The sequence below is a fragment of the Pongo pygmaeus genome, chromosome 9, assembly GCF_028885625.2.
Source record: "Pongo pygmaeus isolate AG05252 chromosome 9, NHGRI_mPonPyg2-v2.0_pri, whole genome shotgun sequence".
Taxonomy (NCBI): Eukaryota; Metazoa; Chordata; class Mammalia; order Primates; family Hominidae; genus Pongo; species Pongo pygmaeus.
In genome coordinates, this window is record NC_072382.2 from 66,253,658 (window position 1) to 66,269,370 (window position 15,713).

Consider the following 15,713-nt stretch of genomic DNA (forward strand, 5'->3'; position numbering starts at 1 on the left):
ATTGCATTTTCTAATTGCTTTTTTTTGATATATAGAAATACAGTAAACTTATCTATTAATATTGCAAACTTCCTTAATTCTAGCAATTTGCCACATATTCTTTTCTGTTTTCTATGTTGGCAATCATATCATCCAGTAATAGGAATGGTTTTTACCTCACTTTCTAAATGTTTTATATATATATATATATATATATATATATATATATATATATATTCTTTCTTATTTTCTGGCAAGGAGCTATAGAATAACATTAAATAGAAGTGACAGTAAGTGCCTTTCTTTTAAAGTTTAATCATTAAGCTTTATCTGTGCTAAAAGTTTTGGGAGATATTTGCTATCAGGTTATTAAGTCCATTTCCATTCCTGGTTTAAGAGTTTTTGTCATAATAGATGTCAGTTTTATGAAATGCTTTTTGTACAGCTCTATCTCATTCTTAATGTACAATTATTTTCATGATTGAAATCAGTTTATAATTTCTCAAATACTCCTTGACTGGTATTGGAGCTAAGTTATACTAACATCAAAAAATGAAATAGGGAGTATTCCTCTGTATCTCTTCTCTGAAACACTTTATGTTAGAGTGAAATCGTGTGTTCTTTGAAAGTTTGTTAAAACTCACCAGTAAAGCCACCTTAACCTGATGTTTTCTTTAGGATAATTTTTTATTTTTACTTTTATTGAAGAGACAGGGTCTTGCTCCATTGCCCAGGCTGGAGCTGGAATGCAGTGGTGGGAACCATAGCTTACTGCAGCCTCAAACTTATGGGCTCAAGTGATCCTCCCACCTCACTCTCCTGTGTAGCTGGGACCACAGGCATGTGCCACCATGCACAGCTAATTTATTTTTTAATTTTTTTATAGAGACGGGGTCTTGCTTTGTTGCCCAGGCTGGTTTTGAACTCTCAAGCAACTCTCCCACCTTGGCCTCCCAAAGTGCTGGGATTACAGGCATAAGCCACCACATCCAGTCTTTGGGAGAATATTTTTAATTTCTAATTATAGTCTCTTCAGGCTTTCAACTTTCCTTGAGTTCATTTTGGTAATTATTTCCTAAGAACATGTCCATTGATTGGTGGCTTTTTAATTTTTTAAAATTAGTTTTGTCCATTTTATTACTCTATAAACCCTTTGCCTTTGTATCTTTGCTTTCTAATTAATTTCTTTTCTATCTTTATTATTTCCATTCATCTAAGTTTTTCACTTGTTCTGTTATTGTTGACTTCTTGGGCTGCAGGTTTAAGAGGTTCCCAAATTTTCTGAGTTCACAATGAATCCTTAGTATCTCAGCAATATTTTCTTGGTGCCCCCTGGGCCAAACCAAATACCTAACAGCTTCATTTAGTAAATCTTTCAGGCCAAGTAATGTGTATCATATTCCTACAACTTAATAGCCATTTGGGAAAAAATATACACTTAAATTTTTTCAAAAATAGTAATATTTTTATTTCATTTAAAAATAACTACAACTGCTTACTAATGGTATATGTGCTCCTGTTGGGTACTGCACAGCTGCTCAGACTTTGGTATTAGACTGGCTGCACCACCAACATTTCTTTTAGCATAGTATGTACTTTTTTAAAAAAATTTTTTCAAGACAGAGTCTCGCTGTGTTGCCCAGGCTGGAGTGCAGTGGTGCGATCTTGGCTCACTGCAAGCTCCGCGTCCCAGGTTCACACCATTCTCCTCCCTCAGCCTCCCAAGTAGCTGGGACTACAGGTGCCTGCCACCACGCCCGGCTAATTTTTTTTGTATTTTTAGTAGAGACGGGGTTTCACCATGTTAGCCAGGATGGTCTCGATCTCTTGACCTCGTGATCCGCCTGCCTCAGCCTTCCAAAGTGCTGGGATTACAGGCGTGAGCCACTGCACCCGGCCTTAGCACAGTGTGTACTTTTTAATCACAGCAACCACTCAATACCCAGCTTTGCAAAGACATGATATCATTAATAGTAATGTAGCATGATCTAATGTTGAAAGTGAATTACTTCAAGCATATAATGTCAAGAGATTCAGTGTCAATATACATTCAAAAATGCTGTGTTTCCCCTGAAAATTAAAAATATATGACATCACTCTTGACATTTCCACGTAGCACCTAGGATGACCTACTCCACAGTTTAGGAGCTAGGCTTTCAGACATTCTTTTTAATTATTATTTAATATTTCATGGTGTGGGCCAGCTTTTTTCCCCTTTGAACAAAATTTCAACAAACATCCTTGTATATATGTCTTTATTTACTGGTACCTGTAGTTAATAAATATTGGCAGGTTGCTGTCCAAAAGGCTGTTTCATATCTCCACCAGCAGTTTTTCAGAGTATCTCCTTTCCCATATCCTTACCAACAACAGATTCAGTTGCTCTTGTAAATGTTGTTTGTTATATGGGTAAAAAAGGTGGTAAAAGTACATATAAAGAAATTGTTTGGTTTGCTTCTGATCCCCAGCACCTGAAATAGGGCCTCGCCCATGAAAACTTTCGGTAAATATTTGTTGAGTGAATGGATGCAGGAATCAGTCAACTAATTAATGTTATTGTTACTTCAATTTGTAGTCCCTGCAGTATTAATTGAATTTGAGCATTATTTTAAATGCGTGTTTAGGCCGGGCGCAGTGGCTCACGCATGTAATACCAGCACTTTGGGAAGCCAAGGTGGCCGGATCACAAGGTCAGGAGATCAACACCAGCCTGGCCAAGGTGGTGAAACCCCGTCTCTACTTAAAATGTAAAAAAATTAAATCAGGACACTAAGGAAGCCAGGCGTGGTGGCAGGCGCCTGTAATCCCAGCTACTTGGAAGGCTGAGGCAGGAGAGTTGCTTGAACCTGGGAGGCAGAGGTTGCAGTGAGCCAAGATCGCACCACTGCACTCCAGCCTAGGCAACAGTGAGAGACTGTCTCAAAAAGTAAAGTAAAATAAATAAAGAAATAAAGCATGCTTGTTTGGCCTTTCTATTTTTCTTTGACTTGCTTATGTATACTTTTTGCCTTTTTTTCTTTTGGGTTAACTTTTTCTTGACATTTTGTAAGAGCACTTTAGTTTAGATATTGCCCTTTACAATTTTTTCCCAAATACATTATTTATCTGTTGACTTTGTATTTTAACTTTTGCCATAGAAAAACTTTTAATTATATTTGCTCATTTTGGCTAGCCTTTTTTTTTAATAACCTCTATATTTTCAGCCTGTTTAGAACATTTTCTTCATCAAGATATATATGTTGTCTAAATTTTCTTGCAAGATTCTTATTGCAGCTGGAATTTATAACTATATAGTATATTAGAAATATCCAGTTTTATTTTCTTCTGAAAGAATGGCCAGTTATTCTGGCAAAATTTATTAAATAATTTGTCATTTTCCTACTGAATTGAACTATAATATTTGTCACGTATTAGATTTTTATACATACTGGGATTTATTTCTGGATTGTTATTCTAATCCATGGATATTTATTTCTAAATGAATACCATATTTATTTGATAAAAGGACATTATGTTCCAAAAGCAAATTACCCTACATTGATTTTTTTTTTTGTACTTTTTAAGCCATTCCTGGGCATTGATTATTTAATATAAACGTTAACACAATACTGTTCAATTCCCCGAAAAAAAATCCACTGGAATTGAGAGTGCAAACCATTTGGAATTTCATTCTATTTATATGTTAATTTTGAAAATTTAATATTATCTTTTTTTTTTTCTTTTTTTTTCTGAGACGGAGTCTCGCTCTGTCGCCCAGGCTGGAGTGCAGTGGCAGGATCTCAGCTCACTGCAAGTTCCGCCTGCTGGGTTCTCACCATTCTCCTGCCTCAGCCTCCTGAGTAGCTGGGACTAGAGGCGCCCGCCACCACGCCTGGCTAATTTTTGTATCTTTAGTAGAGACGGGGTTTCACTGTTTAGCCAGGATGGTCTCGATCTCCTGACCTCGTGATCCGCCCACCTTGGCCTCCCAAAGTGCTGGGATTACAAGTGTGAGCCACTGTGCCCAGCCCTGAAAATTTAATATTTTCTTATAAGTCTTCCCATCTAATAACATCCAGTTTTCAATTTTTGTTTGTGCCTTTCAGTAAGCTTTTAAGGTTTTCTTACAGGTTTTTTGCTTTATTAGATGTATTCTTTAGCATGTTATAGTTTATACTGATAGTGTGAGTGAAGCATTTTTTCTGTTTCCATTTTCAGTTGCTTTTTTGCTATAATAAATCAAAACTATTGCTTTTACATACTTATTTAATATCTATCAATTTTACCAAATTCTCTTATTAATTTCAGTTTTCTATTAGTGTCTTGGGTTTTCTAGGCATGCAGTAATACCAGTTCAAAAGAAAGTTTTATATCTTTTTTGCCCATTTTTATACAATTTATTTATTTCATTTTCTTGTCGTATTGTATTCGCCAGAACCTCCAAGACAATGTTAAATAAAAATCTGATAAAAATTATCACTGTCTTAATCCTAATAAAAATAGTTAGTGTTTTGTTATTTAGGATAATTATTTTTTATTTGGCTTTAGTAAATAATTTTTATTATCTTGAACTAGTTTTCTTCTGTTCCCATTTTACTTGTTATTTGTATTGGCTGATAAATATTTTTCAATTGCTTTTCAGCACTAATTATAATGTTTTTCTCTTCTTTAGTGTCGTGATTTAATAGATGAAATTGATAAATTTTTTTCATTGATCCATGATTGCATTCCTTTACGCTTCCCACAAAACTTTGTCTTTCCTCTTTGGAAGCTTGTAGGATCTTCCCTTTGACCCCAGTCTTCAGAAATGTTATAGTGATGCCTGCTGATGTCATTGGGGGATTTGCATATATTGTGCTGAATATGTGTCAAGCCCTTTTAATCTGGAAGCTTTTGTCCTTAAATTCTGGGCAATTTTGTTTGATCTTCCTTCTTTTTCTCGTTTTGCTCTTCTGGGATTTATACTATTCAGATGTTGGCCCTTGCTATACTTTGAGTGTGTTCCTCAGAATTCATGTGTTAGAAATTTGGCCCCTGATGTGTTGGTGTTGGGAGGTGGGACCTTTAAGAGATGATTAGGTCATTGACAGTGATTAATGCCACTCTTTCATAACTGAGTTAATCCTCAAGGGAGTAAAGGAGTTCTCGCTCTCATGTGCCATGTTGGTTTGCTGCAACTATGAACTCGTCATTTACATTAGGTATTTCTCCTCATGCTATCCCTACCCCAGACCCCCACCCCTGACAGGCCCCAGTGTGTGATGTTCCCTGCCCTGTGTCCAAATGTTCTCATTATTCAATTCCCACCTATGAGTGAGAACATCCGGTGTTTGGTTTTCTGTCTTTGTGATAGTTTGCTGAGAAGATGGTTTCCAGCCTCATCCATATCCCTGCATAGGACATGAACTCATCCTTTTTTTATGGCTGCATAGTATTCCATTGTGTATATGTGCCACATTTTCTTAATCCAGTCTATCATCGATGGACATTTGGGTTGATTCCAAGTCTTTGCTATTCTGAATAGTGCCACAATAAACATACATGTGCATGTGTCTTTATAGTAGCGTGATTTATAATCCTTTGGATATATACCCAGTAATGGGATTGCTGGGTGAAATGGTATTTCCAGTTCTAAATCCTTGAGGAATCGCCACCCTGTCTTCCACAATGGTTGAACTCATTTACAGTCCCACCAACGGTGTAAAAGCGTTCCTATTTCTCCACATCCGCTCCAGCATCTGTTGTTTCCTGGCTTTTTAATGATCGCCATTCTAACTGGTGTGAGATGGTATCTCATTGTGGTTTTGATTTGCGTTTCTCTGATGACCAGTGTTGATGAGCATTCTTTCATAAGTCTGTTGGCTGCATAAACATCTTCTTTTGAGAAGTGTCTGTTCATATACTTCACCCACTTTTTGATGGGGCTGTTTGTTTTTTTCTTGTAAATTTGTTTGAGTTCTTTGTGGATTCTGAATATTAGCCCTTTGTCAGATTGGTAGATTGCAAAAATTTTCTCCCATTCTGTAGGTTGCCTGTTCACTCTGATGGTAGTTTCTTTTGCTGTGCAGAAGCTCATTAGTTTAATTAGATCCCATTTGTCTATTTTGGTTTTGTTGCCATTGCTTTTGGTGTTTCAGTCATGAAGTCCCTACCAATGCCTGTGTCCTGAATGATATTGCCTAGGTTTTCTTCTAGGGTTTTTATGGTTTTAGGTCTGACATGTAAGTCTTTAATCCATCTTGAATTAATTTCTATATAAGGTGTAAGGAAGGGATCCAGTTTCAGCTTTCTACATATGGCTAGTCAGTTTTCCCAGCACCATTTATTAAATAGGGAATCCTTTCCCCATTGCTTGTTTTTGTCAGGTTTGTCAAAGATCAGATGGTTGTATATGTGTGGTGATATTTCTGAGGTCTCTGTTCTGTTCCATTGGTCTATGTATCTGTTTGGGTACCAGTACCATGCTGTTTTGGTTACTGTAGCCTTGTAGTATAGTTTGAAGTCAGGTACCATGATGCCTCCAGCTTTCTTTTTGCTTAGAATTGTCTTGGCAATGTGGACTCCTTGTTTGGTTCCAAATGAACTTTAAAGTAGTGTTTTTCAAATTCTGTGAAGAAAGTTATTGGTAGCTTGATGGGGATGGCATTGAATATATAAATTACCTTGGGCAGTATGGCCATTTTCACGGTATTGATTCTTCCTATCCATGAGCATGGAATGTTCTTCCATTTGTTTGTGTCCTCTTTTATTTCGTTGAGCAATGGTTTGTAGTTCTTCTTGAAGAGGTCCTTCACATCCCTTGTAAGTTGGATTCCTAGGTATTTTATTCTCTTAGTAGCAATTGTGAATGGGAGTTCACTCATGAGTTGGCTCTCCATTTGTCTGTTATTGTTGTATAGGAATGCTTGTGATTTTTGCGCATCGATTTTATATCCTGAGACTGCTGATGTTGCTTATCAGCTTAAGGAGATTTTGGGCTGAGACAATGGGGTTTTCTGAATATACAATCATGTCATCTGCAAACAGGGACAATTTGACTTCCTCTTTTCCTAATTAAATACCTTTTATTTCTTTCTCTTCCCTGATTTGCCCTGGTGAGAACTTCCAACACTAAGTTGAATAGCAGTGATGAGAAAGGGCATCCTTGTCTTGTGCCAGTTTTCAAAGGGAGTGCTTCCAGTTTTGGCCCATTCAGTATGATATTGGCTGTGGGTTTGTCATAAATAGCTCTTATTATTTTGAGGTACGTTCCATCAATACCTAGTTTATTGAGAGTTTTTAGCATGAAGGGCTATTGAATTTTGTCAAAGGCCTTTTCTGCATCTGTTGAGATAATCATGTGCTTTTTGTTGTTGGTTCTGTTTATGTGATAGACTACATTTATTGATTTGCGTATGTTGAACCAGCCTTGTACCCCAGGGATGAAGCCAACTTGATCGTGGTGGATAAGCTTTTTGATGCGCTGCTGGATTCGGTTTGCCATTATTTTATTGAGGATTTTCGCATTGATGTTCATCAGGGATATTGATCTAAAATTCTCTTTTTCTGTTGTGTCTTTGCCAGGCTTTGGTATCAGGATGATGTTGGCCTCATAAAATGAGTTAGGGAGGATTCCCTCTTTTTCTATTGATTGGAAAAGTTTCAGAAGGAATGGTACCAGCTCCTGTTTGTACCTCTGGTAGAATTCGGTTGTGAATCTATCTGCTCCTGGACTTTTTTTGTTGTTGGTAGGCTATTATTGCCTCAATTTCAGAGCCTGTTATTGGTCTATTCAGAGATTCAACTTCTTCCAGGTTTAGTCTTGGGAGGGTGTATGTGTCCAGGAATTTATCAATTTCTTCTAGATTTTCTAGTTTATTTGCGCAGAGGTGTTTATAGTATTCTCTGATGGTAGTTTGTATTTCTGTGGGATCGGTGGTGATATCCCCTTTATCATTTTTTATGTTTTATTTTTATTTACTTATTTATTTATTTTTGAGACAGAGTCTCGCTCTGTCACCAAGGCTGGAGTGCCATGGCACGATCTCAGCTCACTGCAAGCTCCACCTCCCAGGTTCATGCCATTTTCCTACCTCAGCCTCCCGAGTAGCATCTTTTTATTGTGTCTATTTGATTCTTCTCTCTTTTCTTCTTTATTAGTCTTGCTAGCAGTCTGCTCTGATCTTAGTTATTTCTTGCCTTCTGCTAGCTTTTGAATTTGTTTGCTCTTGCTTCTTTAGTTCTTTTGATTGTGATGTTAGGGTGCTGATTTTGGATCTTTCCTGCTTTCTCTTGTGGGCATTTAGTGCTATAAATTTCCCTCTACACACTGCTTTAAATGTGCCCCAGAGATTCTGGTATGTTGTGTCTTTGTTCTCATTGGTTTCAAAGAACATCTTTATTTCTGCCTTCATTTCGTTATGTACCCAGTAGTCATTCAGGAGCAAGTTGTTCAGTTTCCATGTAGTTGAGTGGTTTTGAGTGAGTTTCTTAATCCTGAGTTCTAATTTGATTGCACTGTGGTCTGAGAGACAGTTTGTTGTGATTTCTGTTCTTTTACATTTACTGAGGCGTGCTTTACTTCCAATTATGTGGTCAATTTTGGAATAGGTGTGATGTGGTGCTGAGAAGAATGTATATTCTGTTGATTTGGGGTGGAGAGTTCTGTAGATGTCCATTAGGTCCACTTGGTCCAGAGCTGAGTTCAAGTTCTGGATATCCTTGTTAACCTTCTGTCTCGTTGATCTGTCTAATATAGACAGTCGGGTATTAAAGTCTCCCATTATTATTGTGTAGGAGTCTAAGTCTCTTTGTAGGTCTCTCAGGACTTGCTTTATGAATCTGGGTGCTCCTGTATTGGGTGCATCTATATTTAGGATAGTTAGCTCTTCTTGAATTGATCCGTTTACCATTATGTAATGGCCTTCTTTGTCTCTTTTGATCTTTGTTGGTTTAAAGTCTGTTTTATCAGAGACTAGGATTGAGGATTGCAACCCCTGCTTTTTTTTTTTTTTGCTGTTCGTTTGCTTGGTAGATCTCCCTCCATCCCTTTATTTTGAGCCTATGTGTGTCTCTTCATGTGAGCTGGGTCTCCTGAATAGAGCACACCGATGGGTCTTGACTCTTTATTCAGTTTGCCAGTCTGTGTCTTTTAATTGGGGCGTTTAGCCCATTTACATTTAAGGTTAATATTGTTATGTGTGAATTTGATCCTATCATTATGATGCTAGCTGGTTATTTTGCCCATTAATTTATGCAGTTTCTTCATGACATTGATGGTCTTTGCAATTTGACATGTTTTTGCAGTGGCTGGTACTGGTTGTTCTTTTCCATGTTTATGCTTCCTTCAGGAGCTCTTGTAAGGCAGGCCTGGTGGTGACAAAAATCTCTCAGCATTTGCTTGTCTGTAAAGGATTTTATTTCTCCTTCATTTATGAAGCTTAGTTTGGCTGGATATGAAATTCTGGGTTGAAAATTCTTTTCTTTAAGAGGGATGAATATTGGCCCCCTCTCTCTTCTGGCTTGTAGGGTTTCTGCTGAGAGATCTGCTGTTAGTCTGATGGGCTTCCCTTTGTGGGTAACCTGACCTTTCTCTCTGGCTGCCCGTAACACTTTTTCCTTCATTTCAACCTTGATGAATCTGACAATTATGTGTCTTGGGGTTGCTCTTCTCGAGGAGTATCTTTGTGGCGTTCTCTGTATTTCCTGAATTTGAATGTTGGCCTGCCTTGCTAGGTTGGGGAAGTTCTCCTGGATGATATCCTGAAGCGTGTTTTCCAACTTGGTTCCATTCTCCCCATCACTTTCAGGTACACCTGTCAAATGTAGATTTGGTCTTTTCACCTAGTCCTGTATTTCTTGGAGGCTTTGTTTGTTGCTTTTTACTCTTTTTTCTCTAACCTTGTCTTCTCGCTTTATTTCATTAATTTGATCTTCAATCACTGATACCCTTTCTTCCAGTTGATCGAATCAGCGATTGAAGCTTGTGCATGTGTCACGAAGTTCTCGTGCCATGGTTTTCAGCTCCATCAGGTCTTTTAAGGTTTTCTCTATACTGTCTGTTCTAGTTAGCCATTCGTCTAACCTTTTTTCAAGGTTTTTAGCTTCCTTGCAATGGGTTTGAACATGCTCCTTTAGCTTGAAGAAGTTTGTTATTACCGACCTTCTGAAGCCTACTTCTGTCAACTCGTCAAAGTCATTCTCCATCCAGCTTTGTTCCATTGCTGGTGAGGAGCTGCGATCCTTTGGAGGAGAAGAGGTACTCTGGTTTTTAGAATTTTCGGGTTTTCTGCTCTGGTTTCTCCCCATCTTTGTGGTTTTATCTACCTTTTGTCTTTGATGTTGGTGAACTACAGATGGGGTTTTGGTGTAGATGTCCTTTTTGTTGATGTTGGTGCTATTCCTTTCTGTTTGTTAGTTTTCCTTTTAACAATCAGGTCCCTCAGCTGCAGGTGTGTTGGAGTTTCCTGGAGGTCCACTCCAGACCCTGTTTGCCTGAGTATCACCAGCGGAGGCTGCAGAACAGCAAATATTGCAGAACAGTAAATACTGCTGCCTGATCCTTCATCTGAAAGCTTCGTCCCAGAGGGGCACCCGCCTATATCAGATGTCTGTCGATCCCTACTGGGAGGTGTCTCCCAGTTAGACTACACAGGGGTCAGGGACCCACTTGAGGAGGCAGTCTGTCCGTTCTTAGAGCTCAGCCGCCATTTTAGGAGAACCACTGCTCTCTGCAGAGCTGTCAGACAGGGACGTCTAAGTCTGCAGAAGCTGTCTGCTGCCTTTTGTTCAGCTATGCCCTGCCCACAGAGGTGGAGTCCATAGAGGCAGTAGGCCTTGCTGAGCTGCAGTGGGCTCCGCCCAGTTCGAGCTTCCTGGTTGCTTTGCTTACCTATTCAAGCTGCAGCAATGGCAGATGCCCCTCCCGCAGCCAGGCTGCCGCCTCGAAGTTCAGTCTCAGACTGCTGCACTAGCTTGCAGTGAGCAGGGCTCCATGGACATGGGACCAGCCAAGCCTGGCATGGAAGAGAATCTTCTTGTCTGCCAGTTGCTAAGACCTTGGGAAAAGCGCAGTATTTGGGTGGGAGTGTCCCGTTTTTCCAGGTACAGTCTGTCATGGCTTCCCTTGGCTGGGAAAGGGAAATCCCCCAATCTCTTGCTCTTCCCAGGTGAGGTGACACCCCACCCTGTTTCAGCTCACCCTCCGTGGGCTGCACCCACTGTCCAACCAGTCCCAATGAGATGAAACAGGTACCTCACTTGGAAATGCAGAAATCACCGCCTTTTGCATCGATCACGCTGGGAGCTGCAGACCGGAGCTGTTCCTATTTGGCCATCTTGAAACGGATCTCCCCAAGTTAATAACTTTTTAACATGTATAGACACCTTTGAAACTATCACAACAATCAAAATAATGAACAAATTTATTATCCCAAAAGTTTCTTGTACTATTTTGTACAAGAAAAGGGATACAAAGGGTACTCTCCCTTCTTCTCAACACTTTGCCTCTATACCCATTCCCAGGTAACTGCTGATCTTTTCTCTGCCACTATAGGTTAGGTTGCATTTTCTACATTTTACATGAATAGAATCAAATATGTAATTTTTTTGGTCTGGCTTCTTTTACTCAGCGTCAGTATTTTGATGTATGTAGTATGCATCAATAGTTCATTCCTTTTTAATGGTGAATAGTACTGCTATATATTGTATAAATATTAGGTTGGTAAAAAAGTAAATGCAGTTTAGGACCGTGAATTTTAAATCATTATAACTAGGCTCAAACACATGTTTTTTCACCTGTTTGTACTTTTTTAAAAATTTTTTATATTAATTTCTGAGGTACATGTGCAGGTTTGTTACATAGGTAAACGTGTGCCATGGTTGTTTGTTGCACCTATCAACCCATCACCTAGGTATTAAGCCCAGCATGCATCAGCTCTTTTCCGTAATGCTCTCCCACCCCTACCATCCCCCAACAGGCCCCAGTAAGTGTTGTTCCCCTACCTGTGTCCATGGGAGCTGAACAATGAAAACACATCTTTATTAATCAGAATAGGAACCGTTACAATCAACACATTTTTGCCAGTTAATAATAAGTTTCTTTATTCCTGTAGCATAAATATCTGTGCTTCAAGATTCAACAAACTCTTGTAAAGCATTTTCTGCATCCTGCTGGTTGTGGAAGCATTTTCCCTGCAAAAAGTTGTTGAGATGCTTGAAGTGGTAGTCAGTTGACGAGGGATTGGGTGCATATGGTGGATGAGGCAGCACTTTGTAGCCCAATTTGTTCAACTTTTGAAGCATTGGTTGTGTGACATGCATTGTCATGGAGAAGAATTGGGCCCTTTCTGTTGACCAATGCCAGCTGCAGGCCTTGCAGTTTTCGGTTTATCTCATCGATTTGCCGACTATACTTCTGAGATGTAATGGTTTCGCCAGGATTCAGAAAGCTGTAGTGGATCAGACTGGCAGCAGACCACCAAACAGTGACCATGACCTTTTTTGGTGCAAGTTTGGCTTTGGGAAGCGCTTTGGAGCTTCTTCTCGGTCCAACCCCTGAGCTGGTCATCACTGGTTGTCATATAAAATCCACTTTTTGTGGCACATCACAATCCAGTTGAGAAATGTTTCCTTGTTGCATAGAGTAGGATAAGATGACACTTCAAGACGATGGTTTTTTTTTTTTTTTTTTTTTTTTGGTTCAGCTCATGAGGCATCCACTTATCGAGCTTTTTCACCTTTCCAGTTTGCTTCAAATGCCAGACGACCGTAGAATGGTCAATGATGAGCTCTTCGGCACCTTCTCATATGGTTTTAAAAGGATGAGCTTTGATGATTGCTCCCACTTGGTTGTTGTCAACTTCTGATGGCTGGTCACTACACTCCTCATCTTCCTCCTCTCCTTTGCAAAACTTCTTGAACAACCACTGCACTATACGTTCATTAGCAGTTCCTGGGCCAAATGCATTGTTGATGTTGCAAGTTATCTCCGCTGCTTTATGACCCATTTTGAACTCGAACAAGAAAATTGCTCGAATTTAATTTTTATCTAACATCATTTTCATAGTCTAAAACATAAAATGAACAGCAAGTAGTAAGTCATTAACAAAAGAAAAATAAAGTGAGAAATGCCCATTAAAATGATGTATGAAACATAACCACATTTATTTAAGAACGTATTCCAGTATCAAACAGCAGATTCCAACAATACAAATACCTCAGTTAGTTTTGCTTATCCATTCACATGTTAATATTTGATTCATTTCCAGTTGGGGCCTGGTACAAGTAAAACTGCTCGCAACATTCATGCATAAGTCTTTGATGGACATAATGCATTCATTTATCTTGTTTAAAATAACAGGAGTGTATTGGCTGGACCCTATAGTATGTGTACTTTTAACTTTTTAAGAAATGTCTAAGCTGTGTTTCAAGCAGCTGTATCATTTTACATTCCCACCATGAGTATATGAGAGTTCCAGTATTTCCACACCTTCTCCAGCACTTCCTGTAGTCAGTCTTTCCATTTGAAGCCATCGTAATAGGTGTGTGGTGGTATCTCATGTGGTTTTAATTTGCACTTTCCTAATGACTGATGATATTGGACATCTTGATTTATACTTATTTACCATCTATATATCTTTGTTGATGTATGTTCAAATATTTTGCCCTTTTTAAATTGGGTTGTTTGTTTTCTTATTACCGAGTTTGGAAAAATTTTTATTCTGAATACAAGTCCTTTCTCAAATATATGATTTTCAATTATTTTCAGATATTGTCTTATATTTTTATTCTCTGAATAGTGTCTTTTAAAGATCAGAAGCTTTTTATTTTGATAAAGTCCAGTTCATCAATTTTTTATTCATGAATAGATATGCACTTGGTATCATATCTAAGAAGTCTTCTGTAAACCCAAAGTGACAAAAATTTTCTCCCATTTTCTTCTAAAAATGCTAAATGTTTAGGTTTCATATTTAGATCTCAGCTGTTTATAGTTTATCTTTTTAATTTGGTACAAGGTATGGGACCAAGTTCATTTCTTTTACAAACAGATACACAGTTGTTGTTGCATCATTTGTTTCCTCACTGAATTGGTTTTGCACTTTTGTGAAAAATGGTATAGATTTAAGTGCAGACACTAGCTGTAGGGTTTTTTTGTAGATACTGTCTTATCTGTTTATGAAAGTGTGCTTTGATTCCTAGGATACTGAGGAATCAAATAATTGATGTGGTATTTTGTCAGATTTTTTTTCTGTATCTTTTAAGGTGATCAGATAGTTTTTCTCTTCAGTTTTTTAACATGGTGAATTACATTGGTTGATTTGCTAATGTGAAACCAGCTTTCCATTCTAGTTGATCATGATGTATTTTTTATTTTTTTATTTAATTTTTTATTTTATTAGAGACAGAGGACTTGCTATCTTGCCCAGACCGGCTCCAGTGATCCTCTTGCTTCAGCCTCCCAAATAGCTGGAACTATAGGCACGTAGTACTGCATCCGGTTTAACTTGTCAGATTTGATTTGCTAATTTCTGTGTCTGGTTTTGGTAGCAGGATATTGCTGGCCCCATAAAATGAGTTGGGAAGTGTATACTGCAGCTCAATTTTCCAGTAGAGTTTGTCTAGAATTGGTATTATTGCTTCCTTAAATATTTGGTGGAATTCACAAATAAAGACATCCAGGCCTAGATCTTTCTTTATGAGAAGGTTTTTAACTTCAAGTTCAATTATTTTATAGATGTAATGTATTAGGGTTATTTATTTTGTAAGAGGTCTTTAGCAATTGGTATCTTAAAAGGAATTTGTTCATTTTGTCAAAATTGTCCAATATATAGATATAACATATTAATCCTAGTTCTTTATTATCTTTTTAATATCTATAGAATCTAGAATAATGTCATCTCTCTCATTCCTCATGGCAATAATTTGTGGTCTCCCCTTTTTATCCTGTTCAGTCAAGCTAGAGAGTTATATATTTTATTAAATTTCTCAGAGAACCAGTTTCGGGTTTCATTGATTTTCTCTCTGTTGTTTTTATGTTGTCTATTATTGATTTCTACACGAAGTTTTATTTCCTTTCTTTTAGTTACTTTATATTTAATTAGCTCTTTGTCCATTTTCTTAAGGTAGATGCTAAAGTGATTGATTTGAAACCTTTCTTCTTTTCTAACACAGGTATTTAGTGCTATAAATTTCTCACTAAATACTGCCTTATTAGCAGCCAACAAATTTTTATATAATATGTTTTCATTTTTATTCATTTTTAAATACTTTCTCATTTCCCTTTTGATGTCTTCTTTGAACCCTTAGGTTATTTAGAATTACGTTATGTAGTTTATATTATAATCTTTGCGTGGATCTTTCGGAGGTTTTTCTCTTAATGCTTTCTAATTTCTATCGTGTTCAGATAACATGCCTTTAAAGTCATTGGGAGACGTTTTATGGTCCAGTATATGGTCTATATTGGCAGCTATTCTTTGTGCACTTGAAAAGAATGTGTGTTCTAATATAAGAATTTTTATAGGTATAGCATTATGAAATTTTAAGTAGGGGCCATCCTTTTGCTTTTTCCCTACTTAAGATTTTCAGTCTTTCCAATGATAGTTTGTTAAAAGGAAAAAAAAAAAGACAATTTTTTTTATTCTTAAGGCTAAACTTCAATTTTGAATTGTCACCAGTGACAAAAAGGTTTGCAAGTTTCTAACAGCTACAGGAAAATCAAATACAGTCTACCCCAAATATTTTTCTACTTATGCAGTGTAGAAATGACCAAAGTTCAA

The 15,713-nt window shown here is 37.7% G+C and overlaps 1 protein-coding gene across 9 annotated transcripts in view; it reads left to right on the forward strand.

Moving 5' to 3' along the window:
* SBF2 (SET binding factor 2) overlaps positions 1–15,713 on the forward strand; it is a 544,916-nt gene that overhangs the window by 363,268 nt on the left and 165,935 nt on the right. The window lies entirely within an intron of this gene.